The following is a 13,432-nucleotide window of genomic DNA, read 5'->3' on the forward strand; positions in this document are numbered from 1 at the left end:
CAGCTGGTTAAACGCAATTTTACAGGCAGAAAAACAATTATTTGTGAGATTTATTAGCGCTACACAAAAGTAGTGCACAAGAGGCCTTGCACAACCAGCTCTTGGCAGCCTCCTTTCTCCATGTGCTGAATGAGTACACCCATCAAGAAAAATCTCTACAGACCCTCTGAGCAGGGCAAAAATCAAATTGTGAGGCCAGTGCCAAGAAATGCACATGAACGTAGCTGCAGCACACTTGAGCTGGTGGACGTGAGATGCCTGTACACGTCCTGTGCTTCTGTTCCATCACTCACAAAAAGGCAACGATTTTGTAAGCTTTTTCATGCAAGCCTAAGGGGCTGCGTTAACAGAATCTGAATCTCAACTATCTGCTTGAGCTCCTCTAATGAGATCTTTTTTTCCCCCTATGTAGGTGGTCTTTCATTTCTTAAATGCAATTAGCATACAGTTGTTGCCTGATGTTTTTATTTATTTTTGAAAGTGCCGACTACTGGACTTAGTTTCATAGTTATAATGTTTCCAGAACTGACTTTTGTGCTCCACAGCCTATTTTCAGGAAACATGTTGTAAGAGGAATGATATTTGGAACTCCACTTTTATGGTTGCAAAGGCTTCTTTTTTTTTTTTTTTTTTAGTTCCTTTGTTTGTTCATTAAGAGCCACTTTTAATTCCTAGATGTGTTTTTTGGAGGTAAGTTCTTTTCCTTTGAAATCCATACCGCTAAAACAAAATGTTAGAAATACATCTTTAGACAAAATACTGGGCTTCTGTGCTGCGACTGTGTGCAGTGTTCTGAGCAGTGCACTCAAGTTTGAGTCTTTGTCCATATTCAGATTTTCTCTGGGCACTTGACGTGTTCATGCTGACATGGAATGACACATTCATTAGCTGCCTTTAGTTCCATATGTAGAGACACTGAAAAACTGTTTAGCTGCAAAATGAATACAAGGTTTCAGACTTCTAATCAAACTGTGAAAAATTTCAACCTCCCATGTTTTTCAATGTTGGTTTTGTTCTCTTAAGAGTGACACGGATGAGTGCTGTGTAGTGTTTGCAACTTTTAAGTTCTATTAATCTCCTGCTTTCTGTGACTCATGGATTTATAACTCATACTCTCAAAAAAGAAAAAATGGAACATTTTTGAAAATCAAATCATGCATATTGCAAATTACAATAAACATGTCAGCAATTGTGGATATGCTAACAGTTTATGGTGGCTAGTTTGCTAATTTATTCTTTTTACATAAATGGACAAATTATAACTGCCCATTGTGGTCACATTAAAGGGAGAATGGTGTGGAAATTTCTATTCTCAATCAACCCATAAAGAAGTGGACACGACTTATTTTTAGACATAATTTTGCTGTGAACAGTCACCTAAAATCTGCTGAGAAAAACAATCTGTTTCACAAGATGTCTAAACTTCTCTTTTTATCCCACTAGTCAGCCTAATAACAAGTCTTACAATTTTTTCCTTGTAAAGTTTGTAGAAAGAATTTGACAAATATAAAAATAACACACTGAGAACTTGAAAAGAACTTTTCCAGTCTCCCATACGATGATTTGTTAAAGGCCGTGAAGTTAAACTACTGCAACAGAGAAGCTGACGCCTACATTCATGGAAGCCATGGGACTCGTCCTCTTGTAACAGAGGTTTGACAGCGTTCTTTAAGCTGTGATTTTCCCTGCACTGAACACTTGGTACCAAAAAGAAGTGGCAAACTGCATGCACACATGTTGTGCACAAACACTTCTGTACATAGAGAATAAGAATCCTGAGAATTCAAAACAGAAAATATCTGGTGGGAACTCCAGTAAATTTTAACTAGATGCACAACTTTATGTACATCAGGAAACCTATAGAATTAATTAGGAAATCTCTGATTTTGAAAGGCTCTTAATATCTGTACTACACAACAGATAAATCCCCTCTACATTCAGAAAGATGAATGCCAGGCAGAAATATATCCAAATTCTGAGTAGACTTTAAGCTTCCCTAAGATTTATACATGCTGGGATCCAAAGAGGGCGGTTCAGTGCAATAACAGAACCGAGTCAATACATAAGCCTAGAATCCAGCTATGATAGGAGCTCCATTACGTTTTGTGAGGTTTGATTTATGTTTCTCATTCAGCCTCATTCTCCCCAAAAAACAAGAAACATAAAGTACCTAAACTGAAGTGCAGTCTTACTGAAGACACTTTAATCCATATTTTAGGTTAAAGGAATAATGAGATGAACATCAGATCTTTTTGTTGTATTTCTAAGGTTCTCTCTTTCAGGCAGAACACTTGCCGAGACCGTCTGCATGACTGTGGTCTGCCTCAGTCTAGAAAAGAGAAAACCATCTCAGCTGTTGTGAGCATACCAGAAAAAGAAACGAAATAAAAGGGTGAGATTTTAGTAATGCATTCTTCTCCTTCTTGCCTCAGCTGGTTTAAACCAATTTGGCAAAAAGTTTTGAAGAAAGGTCTTAAAATGCAACATTTTGGGAGTCAAAAAGGATTTGGTAGTTTGTAAGCTTTAGTAGACTCAGTTCCGCCAGTCACGGAATGTGCATTATCTATTTTATGTTTTTTCAGACAGTAGGAGACCAAAGGACGTTGGCCGTGAAGCCTAAAGAGCACATGCTTGCATTCTGAACCAATGCAAAAAGACTAAAAATGAGAGAGGAAAAAAAAAATAAAATCAGTAAAGCTTATTGTCAAACTATCTGCAAATAATAGCAGAAGGACAAGAGAAACTTCTACATATATATTAACAAATATTTCTGCTGAAAATGTGTTGCTGAAGGAAACCAGTTTATAGGAATACACCATTATACTGGTGCTACCCATAAGGTAGGGATCAGAAACTGACAAAAACTGGTGATGTTCTTATCTCAGAGATTTTCTCTCTTGATTTTAAGCAGGAAATCTGCAGACTACAACAGGCATGAGACAAGTCTTCTGCATGGAACAGAAACACCTGCAGGACATCTTGTATTATTGAATCAATGCAGCATTTTACACAAATCAATTTAAAAAATAAACTAAAAATGAAGGTATGTGATAGTTGTATCGAGAATATACCCAGTAAATCTCATTTTAAACTTCAGCTCACCACATTAGAGATGTCCCCATAACCTGACTCATTAACTCTCACGTAAAGCTGAAGTATTTTCCTTTCACAAACACTTGAAATCCTTAAAACACAGAAGAAAGGAGAGCTGAATTAAATAATAAGATACAATCTAGTCTAAATACATTTAATAAAGGGGAAATCCAACAGAAATGCAGCAGGATTCAAAGCCACTGATAGTATCATCTATACAACTTAAAGATTACATTTCTCTGACTTTGTCTTTTTTTAAAACAAACCATGGCTAAAATTACTGCAACTAAGATCAGTAGAGAAAAATCCTCTCATATTTCAGCTATTTTCTCCAATTATACATGTTTTCTCTCTATGATTGTCTATTTTCTGATGTTGCCACTATGTAGATCACTGTTGTGTAGTCCATTTTAATAACGTAGTTCATAAATATTAACAGAAACATGGCTCTTGTTAGTGAGCTACCCTCAGCGTGCTCTTTTTAACATCAGAAGTAAATAAAGCAAACCTCTGTTACGGTTTCAGATTCCTTTGGCATATCATTTATACATTCACAATCTGCGCTTATTTCTTCATCTGCCATATATTTCCTATCTTCAAGTAGATCTTTGCAAATTATGTCCTCTGCTAACAGAAATAGAAAGAACATACTGTTCCATTTACTGGCCATACGTAGATACTGCTGTCTTCCTATTCTTCTGACATCCTTTTCCAACATGCAGCATTTTTTGGTATTGTAGGATATGCATCACACACAGTGAAATGTTTAGTAAACCCATTATCCCTTTAAGACACCAAAATGCATTTTCCACACTTTTTTCCCCATAAGAAAATGCTATGCCAAAGAGACTTCACTGCAGATGATGAATCAGTTAATGCAAAATGGCGCTAAGGCGGCTGTTTAACCCAGTTACTACATTACTGGAACATACTGATCTGTCAGTTCACTGGAAACAAGACAACATCTTACTAATGCTAGCAATAAAACATGGATCCCTAGCTCCATCTCATATGTTTTAAAGGAGTATTATTAATAGTCCTAGATTGCTACACTAAGGCAGCACAAGGTGGAGAGTAAATACCTGCTCTCCTCAGACCGACGCCCTTCTACTCAGGTAAAAAAAGAAGCTGTAAAACAATGGGTGTATGAGTATTCAGTTTAGGGCAGCTTGAACATGAAGCTGCTAATGGGATTTTGACTGTGCACCTTATAGAAACATTACACTTCATGTAATGCACACATATGCACACACGTTTTCCAAGTGCAAACCTTATGTCCTGCAAAGCTTCCCTTATCATTTTCTGTGACAGAAATAAATAAGGCAACTACTGAACAAACGGAGTATGGAAGAATGACACGCTGAATTTTTTTTAGATAGATCTTCAGTGCTCTCATGTCTATTTAGGAAAGCTGTTAAGGAAAAGAAGTCATGCACTTCTTGAAGGTCTCTAAACCGACTTGCAGTTTTACAGTAAATAGTCAGGCATCCATGAAGACAAAGCCAGATCTTAACTGGGCAAGTACGCCTTAGCCACAGGTTGTAAAGCAGACACAGATGTACAAAACTATCAAGACAGGAAAACAAAAGTTTGGAAGAACAGTGAGAAAAGCTTTACGTTTTTGCATAACAGGAAATCCACTGAACAAAAAAAGAATTACAAATAACCACTAACATGCCTCATTTGCCTTAAAGAAATACAAAAGCTCCTAAAATGAGAAATAAAATCACCAAATGAAAAGAACCACAAAGTGAAGAATTTTCTTTAAGAATGAAAACAAAACAAAAACCCACCAATTTCTCTTTGAACACAGCTACTCAGTGCACAGAAAAGATGATGGAGAGCAAGACGAAGAACTGCCAAGCGAGAACTGAAATGAAATTATCCCCTCCAGTTCTGATGTTAGCAGACAAATGCCATTCAAAAATGTTTTCCTGCAATGACAATTATCCCACAGGCCTTCAGAACAACTCGTCTACTCTCACAAGCAGATGTGCAAGAATGAGGTTCTAAAATCCTGAAAATTAGTGAAAGGGGAGGATGATGTACCAAGCACATCCATATCAGCTAGTTTGAATTCTGAGAAAGACAATACAATACTAATAGGAAGAAAGGTTACTTAACACTGAGATATGCTGGTTCATGGGCATCTGTTCAAACATCCTCATCAGGAGCTTGCGTATCAGGAGCTGACTTTCTGCCTTAGTAGTACACACAGATTACATAGAGTCATCCACCTTTTACATGCTACCGTACATAGCGGGGCTTGCAAGGGAGACTCGTAGAAAATGAGAAAAAGGACTGTGGATAGTGAATGTGTACATTTGGGAAACACATCTCAAATCTGCAGTTACTGGAAAGTATTACTTATTTTAACTTGTCCTTTTCTACATTGTCACTGGAGATGCAGTTCTCCACTGCAGAAGCTCAATCATAATTTCAAAGGATGTCTGAGTTGTTGCAGCAAAGCAAGGATTCCAGGACTGTGAATAAGGCACTGTACCCAAGCGCAGAGCTTCAAGGAGGTGTGAATGGAGCTCTAGCTAGCTGCACTGCAGAGACAGGACCATTATTTGGCCACATCCTTGCTTAGCTCAAACTCTTCCTGGAGTAGGTCTAATCATCAATGAAGAAAATCATTTTGATTGTCTCAGCAATTCTTTCTATGGCCCACCAGTTAATTCCACATTCTTTCTGCAGAAATTTGTACACTCTTTATGTCTCAGGTTTAAAATCAAATGAGAACATAATTGAAAAGGCTTGGTTTTACAGACAGCTTAGGACTTTCTGAAACCAATAAGCACAGCAACATTTAGCCCTCAGATATGAATTTAGGAAAGAAAATGAAGAAGTTTGTCTTCAGACTCAGAGTATGATCTAAACCTGCTCACAAAAAGGTGGCAGACACATGCTATCTGGGAATAACATCTGCGTGCCATAAGAAAACCTCCCACTGCTTGCAGAAGTGATGAGCACAAGCAAAAATACCCTAATGGAACCACGCAGCAACAAGCAGGTGGACAAGGGCTGGAAAGGCTGAGCCCAAGAATTCAACTGACATTGAAATCAGATTTTACTGGTGTGCAGTGTCTGTGAGGAACAAATACCCTCACACTGGGAGTAGGGAAAACTGGGAGCTCTTCTGAGGGCGTATCAAGGGCAGAAGTTACACTGCTTATTAAAATCAGGAGGGATTTCAAATCCTGATCACCTGCCATAGAGTAAAAGAATAGCCACTGTAAAATACAATGCCAAAAGACCGGTCAGGAGGAAAAATGACAGAAAAATGATGCCAAGCACCACAAAGACTTTATCCCCCTACTTTGATCCCCAGAGGATCCAACTGCGCTGGTGCAAGTGCGACAGAGACAGACAGCGTGCATCCCAGCTCGTTAGCCCTGCAAGAAGATGGAACACAGCCATGGAACAGCCACATCTCAGAATGTGGCCGAGCCCTGCAGCCTGAGATGGCAGCTGTGAGGTCTTTGTTGACAAGATTTTAGTACATGCTGAACGACTGCGTATCTGGCAGAAAAAGAAAGGAGTGAAGCATTACTGCTGATAACGCTCACTCCTTTACTGTAATGACCCAGGTCAGCAGCACCGCCATATAAGCACTGTCAGAGGCCACACTTACATTAATCCCAGCGTTTGTTGAACTGCTAGCTCTGTTTCTGATAACATCTTATTACAGCTGGATCTAAATGACCTGCACATCTGAAAGCTGATGTATTCTAAACTACATCATTTGATTTAATTAAAATATAGCTTCTTCTCACAACTTTTTCTCAGTTGTGCTACACATGAATGCTAGATACTCAAACCTATGAGAAATCTGTGCTCACACCATGGTCAGTAAGCCAGCGGGGCTTTTGTGACTCCTGTCACCTCACCCACGAATCCTTAACAGCAATGTGAAATTAATAGCACAGCAGGTTATTCCTCTTCTTTCAACATTCCTCCACAGTAGGTAGGTCCAAAAGCCATTTCAACAGAGGTAGTAAGAAGGAATTAATCACCAATAATTAAACAAACTCTGATTTTGACATCAACAAAATTAAAATTCATTTACAGTTCACTGATGGACACTATAACTAAAAGACAATATACCCTTAAGCACCTTTTTATTGCTGACAGTAATACTTGGGTTAGAAATTAGCACAGCATGGTTTTTAAATCTCAAACTGAGACTGCAGAGAAGGCAGTTAAAAAAGGGTTGGTTGTTGGCGGGTTGGTTTTTTTGGTGGTTTTTTTTTTTTTTTTTTTCCCCTTAACTTGCAAACTGAGCAAACTCAATCTGGAAGTCATTAACAGATAATAAACATAACCTTCCCCCACTCACTCCCAAGATGCCATCTCAAGAGTCACTTTTCAGAACACAGTTGTATTTTTACAACATGTCATCCTACAGAGAAGAGCCCCACAGACATTCATTTTATCTGATTTCTCCCTTACCGCTAAGGAATTAGTGCATTCTCTACAGCAGGACTCAGTTCCTGGCAAGCAAAACGAAATGGAGTGAAAGGAGAAGGAAGTTGGAAAAGAAGTAAGAGGCATTCAGGAGTAAGTTACATCTTTGCAAAATTCTCATGCTGATTCTTCATTTTGACAGGTCTTCAGGCATAGCGTTTGTACACGTTGGATGCATTTAGTGTGACAGTAACTCCATGGTGACTACTTTTGTTTCATCGCTGCATATGCTAAATCTTTACAGTTCACAGAGATAATAGTAATGGTGGCTGATATGTATCTAACATGCACAAGAGGTTTTCGGTCTGCCACGCTGCATTTGCAGATGCATAACTATAACACAATAGTGAAAAACACAGAACTATCATCTGTTTAAAAAGAAAATCAGCTGAAACATATTAAGTCTTGCCGCTTTCATTAACATCTAGCTGTTACAATTATTACGGTTTCTTTTTTATGGATTTTTTTTTTAGCCCTTCTTCCAGAGGTCTGGATAATGAAGACCTTACACAGATGAAACACCCACTGACATCAAGTACTATTTTGTCTGGATGGAGTCGTTGCTCTTCTATTAGAATTTGTGCTCAAGTGTTTTGCAAACGATCACTGCAATCTTTCAAACTTAAAAATTAATTGTTTTACCGTTGTCTTCAACACCAGTGAGTTGTTAGTGATTGCCTAAATTAAGGCTTACAAGCACAGCTATCAGCAGTTGTGAAAAGTGCAGAACTTCTCTCTAGTTTTCCAGTCCTTTGTGGTTCTTTGAGCACAGACATTGTTCTTTGTTGGAAAGAACTTCATTTCAGTCATCGAGATGCAAATAGGGTTGTATTTTAAATGTACCGTGTAGAATTAGTTTAGTTACCCCTTTTCTTTAGAAATATAATACTATACCCACCTTTTGCTTTTCTATACACACCTCTGTAACTATCACGCTTCAAATTAACTTTTCAAAATAAAGCTAAAATATGTTAATGCTGTTTTATATAAACTTGCCACAGAAATTACTCTGATTGTGCTAATTATGAAAATTCTACAGTTTGTGGAGCACCCCGATGCCTCTCAGAAGGTCTCTATACTTGTTTGTGATTCTGAATGTAACCAAACATATTTAAAAAAGGTTCTCATTGAAGTGTCAAATACAGTTTTGAAAGTCAATAAAGTTTGTGCATGTATGTTTGTGTATAAGTATATACAATGCACAGAATCAGAACACATGTCCATTTTGTATTACACGCACTATTATTGTACTATGAAACTTCAACAGAGGTATATTTGCAGCTTAGTGTGAAAATAAGGATTTCAGGCAGCTTCCCAGTAACAAATACTGCATGCTTTTGAGATCAAGGAGAAGCAGAATGCATATACATTCATAGCAGTGGAGAGGTTAACATTTTCTGTATGGCTCAAAGTTGTCTGCCAACAAATCCATGTTAAATGGACTCAGCTTGCAAATGAAAATTGGTTTGCTTACTGAAATGTGTCACTAAATTCTCTTGAGGATTACAAAATTCATTCTGAAAAGCAAGTGAAAAAAATATAGCAGGTCAACTTTGAAGAGTGCAGCAACAGTCAGTCTCAAACTGATATCTAATACAACTAGACCATTATCTAATACACCTGGTGATAAGCAGAAAGACCAGCTGTTACTTCTTAAGAAATTAAAGAAGAAATCTTTAAAAGCACGTTTGGAGATTTTTAACTATTCTCCTTCCATGAAGCACCTGCATCCTTTTGGTGCTCAAAAGCAAAAGCAACTGCACTTGGCATGACAACCGCCCAAACTAAGCTGTAATCTGTTTTACTGTGTCATGACTGGCAACACCCTAACATCCAAATAGGCTTGGAGATGCACCTCTTTTCACTCACTGTTTTCCAAAGAAATCATTTGAAAACAGTATTGTTAGTAGGCTTTTTAATTGTTAACTCTTGCAAGGAACCCAGTGTCTGAGATTTGTGCAAGTTCTTGAAAGCCAAGGCAACATGGGAAAAATCAGTCCAATCTTTGTCATTAAAATGAGAAACACTGCCTCTGATTAGACAGCACTACTGCTCTTTGCTCAGATAAACTGTGGCAATTTCTAACCTTTGAAGTTTTTTTTTCCAGATGTGAATGAATTACAAATAATGCTTTTCAGAATCTGTCTTCAATTTAAAAAGAAGGAAAGAGAAGATCCTTAGAGAAGTGGTGCTCTTGCCATCGTGGCCAAAGGGTGTGAAGAAGGGTTTCTACGGAGGAGATTCTGTTCCACATCATTGAGATTCACAAGCCTGCATTCTGTCAGCGAAGAGAGATGCACAGCTTATCACCTCCCTTATTAAAAAAGGAACTCAAAATCAGGCATGGTATAAATACAACAGGACCTGCTTCGCTGAACTTAAATTTTCTACCTTACTGGTCTTATGAGCCTTGGAGGAAAATGAATGTGTTAAAGAAAGACAGACCTGGTGACCCAACGAAGATTACAAGGAAAGATATTCAATAATAAAGGGACTAAGCACAGGATAAGCAGACCACAAAACAACACATCAGACAAAGACTGGAGATTGAAAAATTGGACATTCAAGAAGAAGTCAATGATGGAAAGATATCTCAAGTTGTTATCTAAATGTCATTCTACCACCAAAATTAAGAACAGCTTTGAGAAATCAGATACCACTTATTTCCACTGACACATCTCAAAAACTTGCAGACAACACAAGAAAGAGATGCCTTTCTAGGCAAGCCTGTGAAGCTAAGAAGCGTGGGCTGTGAGTAAGAATGGAATTAAGGAAAAAAAAAAAAAAAAAAAAGATTTGCTCTTGATTCTTCCTTATTTAAATACAAAAATCTATGGATTAGGCTTTCTGATCTCACAAGAAAATTTTAAAAGACAAAATGAACATATTAAGAGCTTGTAAGAATAAGAATATCAGAGAAATAATTGCTGTATTTGATATACACAGAGTCCTTTAAAATCTGACTTCTCTTAATAGGAAAACAAAACAAGACTTCTCTGGATTGTCTCTTTGTATAACAGAACATACGAACAGCTCCTCTCAGTCAAACCAAAGGTACATGCAGTGCAGTATCCTACTTCCAACTCTGACCAATATGAGATGCCTGAAGATGACTGTAAGAGCATGGCAAGCACAGTGATATTTCCACAGAAATCTCTCCTGGCCACAAGCATTTTGTGGCTGAGGAGCCACAGAGGTGGTGACTGCATTTTAGAGTTCTCTATGACATTTTCTACTAACCAACTCTGGGATCTTTGAAGTTTTAAACATTTGGTATTTAACAGCATCCTTGGGTGCTTATGAAAATTGTATGAAGAGCCATTTCTGCTTTGTTTTCCTTTTTTAAAAAGTTTAATCTGATGTTCTGCTAGTCTCATTTGTTTTAAAATTAGAAAGTAATCAGAGAACTTATAACACATAACATCTTGCAATAGATAGCTGAAGGCTTTTGCATATTAAAACATCTTGCAAGCAGAAAGCTCATATGACATTCTGGGAGAAGGAACTGAGGTTCCTTTTCCCAGTTCTGCTCATTTAATATTCCCAAACTACTGCATAACAATTCCTATTTTCTGGATTCAATATTTTCAAGTTCATATACTGTAACCAAAACTTCTAATGTAAGTTTTGTAAAACATTTTATATTACACTGTAATGTTCTGAGAGATGATTTTACAACACAATTTAACTCGACGACGATCAGCTGTGCTCCCTCTTTTTCTTTAAATCTTTGGAAAAATGAGCTTCTTTACAGACCAAGATACCAAGATGTTCAATAGAGTGCACATCTCAAACCTTAAATAAAACAAGTACATCTCACTTAACTCAGTCCTTAAGCAAAACAGATATCTTAAAGGTTAAACAACTTTTCTCAGTAGTGATGTATTCAGACAACATCAGCATACAGCTATTGAAATTCTACTCTCAGTAGAATTCTGCCCTAGTAGGAGGAAGAGGCAGAAAAAGCAAATAAATTCTACCAGAATAGCAGAGCAACATATAAACACTGAAGAGTTCTCGAATGTTCTTTCAGCACATAAGAAGTTTAGTTTCCACGATTAGCATTAGCATCTTCAGAAGTCCATTTAGATAGTACCCCCTTCTGCTGATTGCGGGGCACCAGCCTCCGTCATCCATCCACTTGTGCAAGTATATGCAAAAAAAAACAGGCCTCATTTGTACCCGCTTCTGTGTGCACAGCAACAGAACATCACAGCATAAAAAAAGTAACACAAAGATATGTTTAGTGGGTTTTTGTTGTTGTTGCTTTGTTAATGTGTGCAAACTATTACTATAGTTGTTCGTTTCTCTCTTCCTCAGATTACTTACAGCATTTTGCTCCTGACAGCTTTAATATACCGGCCAAAATGTCCAGTAGATTTCTTTGCTTTAAAGTACGTTTTATTAAATTAAAAATACATATTATTAAAATATTCAGCTGTGACTGCAATTTGCACTGTCAGCACTGCCACATCATGCAGCGTGCTGGACATGCTCCCAAGTGGAGAGTGGTTTTACGAATAGGGATGTGGTTCTTCAAGAAGCCCAAAGCCGTCAGACACCACAGTCTATACACAGCATAATGTTTAGCAATTACTCACATGAGCAGTACATAAGCCTTACCTTTACAAATCAATGTTTAAGCAGACACATAATGGCTGTTTATCCCTCGATCACGCTGGCAGTATCAATAATAACTAAAAGTGCATGTAGTCTGCAGTTAGCACAGAGTGTTTTGAATCAGCTGCTTCTGGAGAACAAGCAATGGTTTGGGGTGTTCCTGTTCTTTCAGTATTAATTCTTGTATATCACCTTCAGTGTTAGCTTGAAGGTGGTTAGGAATTACAACTGGGAGGCAGCACAGGCATTTTCCAGATAGCTAAATAATGTCCTTATAAAATAAAGCAGTAACAACAAGAATTTTAAAAGTCTGATTATATCAGCTCAGATACAATCATTCTCGATATCTCACTAACATCTTACCTCACCGATATCTTAATGTGTAGTGGGAAGGAATGACATCTGTTGCTGCTAGCTCAATGACCTGAAAGTGTCTTGAATAGGATTTAGAATATATCGGTTGAGACAAGCAGGCCACCCAGAAAGACCAAATGTCATGACTGGCCTCCAGAATATTTCTCCTCTTTCGCACTGCAAGGTAATAATTTGATCAGTTTGGCTTTAACATCTGCTGCTGGTTGAGATGTCCGACGGATGTTTCCAACTGAGATATGTTTTGAACATTATTAATTCCCATGACCTAGTGTCAAAGTCTGATAGAGAAAGTGATCTGGTTGCCTTATCTTCCAGTATTTAATAACAGTACTGGGTAGAAACAGCTGGAAACAATATCACATTATCTATAATAAATTTTCAGAAGACTTTGTTGAAAATAGCTCAGATCTGGTAGAGCCAAATCAGAAAATAGCCTTATAAACCAGCAGTGCGTAGAGGAACAGCCACGTGAGCACACTGATTGAGATGATTACCTAATCAGGCTACGTAGGACGTAATCAGAAGTAAACTGACATCTTACAAAGTCATATGGAAATCCAGGTACAATTATGTCCTAAACTTAAAATCCAATTCTTTCCTCAATTAAAATAAAGTCAGATTATATCATTTATTTAGTATCTTTAAGCCACAAATGGGCTCTGCAATACTTCTTCACATGCAGCTTCTGTTGATTTTCTTGGAAGCTTAGCATGCAGAAACTTAGAACAAACTCTGAGCCTGCTCTGATCTCATGCACAAATTGATTTACGGAAGTTTTTACTCTGCTGCTGTTTTCAGCTTAAATAGAAGTGTTTAACCACAAAAAAAAAATGTTTTTGATCATTTTGATTAAAAAAAATAGGGTGCCTACGCC

The 13,432-nt window shown here is 37.6% G+C and overlaps 1 protein-coding gene and 1 long non-coding RNA gene across 2 annotated transcripts in view; one reads left to right on the forward strand and one right to left on the reverse strand.

Annotated features, from left to right (window-relative positions):
• Nucleotides 1-13,432, reverse strand: part of FAM227B (family with sequence similarity 227 member B) — a 121,586-nt gene that overhangs the window by 45,696 nt on the left and 62,458 nt on the right. The gene's annotated exons all lie outside the window — the stretch shown is intronic.
• LOC107054189 lies at nucleotides 6,652-11,260 on the forward strand. The gene is made up of 2 exons (XR_001468214.3): nucleotides 6,652-7,656; nucleotides 9,671-11,260. It is a non-coding gene; the product is annotated as an uncharacterized LOC107054189 (long non-coding RNA).

The sequence above is a fragment of the Gallus gallus genome, chromosome 10 (assembly GCF_016699485.2).
Source record: "Gallus gallus isolate bGalGal1 chromosome 10, bGalGal1.mat.broiler.GRCg7b, whole genome shotgun sequence".
NCBI classification, from domain to species: domain Eukaryota; kingdom Metazoa; phylum Chordata; class Aves; order Galliformes; family Phasianidae; genus Gallus; species Gallus gallus.